General features: G+C 37.1%; 1 pseudogene; it reads right to left on the reverse strand.

Annotated features, from left to right (window-relative positions):
- Positions 1-2,159: 2,159 nt before the first annotated feature.
- Positions 2,160-2,259, reverse strand: LOC125617815 (annotated as a pseudogene).
- Between the last annotated feature and the right edge of the window lie 503 nt (positions 2,260-2,762).

The following is a 2,762-nucleotide window of genomic DNA, read 5'->3' on the forward strand; positions in this document are numbered from 1 at the left end:
AGAGAACAGCTAATTTATTTTAAGAACATGAGTGAATGTTGGGCTGTGCAGTTCTTTTGTTCCAGGGATCCTGGACCAAGTTCTAACTGTGTAGTAACCCTGAGCCCCATTTCTATGTGTGACTGCTCCATTTATCCCCTTACCTGTAAGAAATTGGCAAGTGTCCCAAGGAGGAGCAGCGGTGGGTAAATTCAGGTTTCACATCCATGCATTTCCTTCTCCCTGGGATGTTAGATTCTCGGGTCCTGAGTCTTTGGTTTTTCTCCAGTGCTTTTGAGCAGCTGCTGTATGTATGGTTTCCAGCTTTTATAATTGTCCTCAGTGGGATAGTTAGACCAATATCAGCTATTCTGGTACAGCCAGAAACAGAAATCTCCTTTTTATTTTATAAGAGTAACATTATATGACAAGAATATGGGCTTGTTATATTTCTCAACATATTGAAAAAATGTCTCAATGAAAGTGCCAAGAAAAAGGATATACTGTTCCTCTAAACCCCATGAATTATTTCTATGTTAATTTAATCATAAATTATCACTTTTTGCTGCACTGCAAGTGATGAAAGCAACAAATGTAATATTTTTTTTCCTACAGGCTACATTTTAACCAATAATTGAGTTTACCACTCCCTTTTTTTTTCTTATCAGCAATTAAAGGGGCAGAATAAAATGTATTCACACTGACAGATAAATGAGTTTCTAGGAGTAATTTTTTGTTGTTGTTGTTACAACCATTCAATTCTATGGAAAATATAAACCTGACCCAAACTAAAAAGGTGGGGCCAAGCATTATAAATCATTGTTTTATGGCCGTCAGAGCCAAGACTTGATTTTCTTCTCTTGGCTTCCCTCCAGGGATGCTCCATGACCACCAGCACAGTAGAGAGCCAGAGTGGATCTGGTCAGGTCACCAAAACTTGGGATGCATTTTCACAGTTGTATATTTCACTATTTAAAGTTAGTCTTCTCTTGTTTAAATTGCAGGTGACAATCCTATTTTCCAATAACGAATTAGAAAAATGTCATGAGTGCTAACAGGGAAGATGAAATTTTGATTAGGAGTCAGTAAAACTACAACCCACAAGCAAAATGGTGCTTTCTTTTTTTCATTTGAATTACTTTTGATGGAAACATGAGATAAATAAAATAATGACCGCAGGCTGGTTTCTTACTATCAGTAAGTCAGTGGACACATCAAATAACATCTGTTATCAGATGGATGCATTTTTCCCACATCAAGCAATTCTGCCGTGTATTCTCCAGCGGATACTTCTTGGATATCCTCAATCCAATTCAATTCCTACTTCAGAGTCAGATCTCACAGGCTAAAAGCTAGGTCCCACAAAACTGCCTTTATTTCAGATTTCAGTCACAAATAGTGGATTATCACCTCCACTTCTGACTAGACAGCCAAACATCTCCTCCTCAGGTTTGATTAATTTAGTAGAATAGCTCTCAGAACTTAGGAAAATATTTTGCATGCATTGAACAGTTTTTAAATGATAGATATAACAGAGGATGCAGTCTGAGGTCCCTATCACAGGACCTTGTGTTCCCAATGGAGCTGGGCTGTACCACCCTCTGGTGGATGTACTCACCAACCTGGAGTTTCTCTGAACTCCATAGTTCAAGGAATGTCAATGGAGACTTTATCACATAGAAATATCAATTACTAACTCCATTTCCATCCCCTAGTTCCTCTTCAAAGAATGGGGGCTAAGGCTCAATCTCCAAGCCTGTTATTATGGATTAGTACTGCCAGTGGTTGACCCTTATCTGGGATTCATCAAGAGCTCCTCATCAGAACATAAGTCTCTCAGATTACCTGGGAAGTTCCAAGGGATTTAGCAAGTTGTCAGGAACCTGGGCAAAACCTAAATATTAGAATGAAAGATTCTCTTAGAAATGATGAGGATTTTAGGAGCTCTGCACAAGGAAGTGGGGCAGAGAACAAGATGTGTATTTCTTTTTATTTCTCAGGAACACAGCTGCAAACACATTTGCATGTTATGTATAGTTGCCTTCATGCTTTACCTGGAAGACTGACTAGTTACAACATTGTGGCCTGCAAAGCCAAGCATAGTTAATTTCAGAATCTTCAAGAGAAATTTATTGATCCCTGCTTTGGACAATAATATTTGACTTTAAATCCCTAATTAGAAAAACATGGAACAGTTCATTATTTTGCAAATCATCCTTACTCAGGGGTTATCTTAATGTCTGTATCATTCCAGATTTAGTATATTCATTGCAAAAATGCAAAGATAGACAACCTTATTTAAAGGCAGGAAAGGGGTAACCTAAGAAAAAAGTTAGGAGACACAATTCCTAGGTATGAGAAATATAATTAAACCCCAAAATATTTGAAGTTCAAAAATAGAAGAATCTGGGGTGTTTTCTCTCTCTCTCTCTCTCTCTCTCTCTCTCTCTCTCTCTCTCTCTCTTTTAGTGGTTTCTGATGTTATGTCATTGCTGGAAGCATGTATAGCCTTCTTGACGTCTCAGTCTTATCAACTGTATAGGACAATAATAAAACTGGCTTCATGGAGATGTTGTGGCAATTGATTAAATGGTACCTGTAAAATGCTTCTGTCAATGCACAATAGAGTAAATGAATAAATACTATATCACTTTTTATGTTTTATTTCTCAAAAGATTTTTTGGGGGGAGGCTGAATGAAACTTTCCTAGAGAGATAGACAATAAAGAATATTAATTAGTTGATTTTCACATTGAGAAATATCCTCTTTTAGTACATTTTTTT

This window comes from Marmota marmota, unplaced genomic scaffold (genome assembly GCF_001458135.2).
Source record: "Marmota marmota marmota unplaced genomic scaffold, marMar, whole genome shotgun sequence".
Lineage (NCBI taxonomy): Eukaryota > Metazoa > Chordata > Mammalia > Rodentia > Sciuridae > Marmota > Marmota marmota.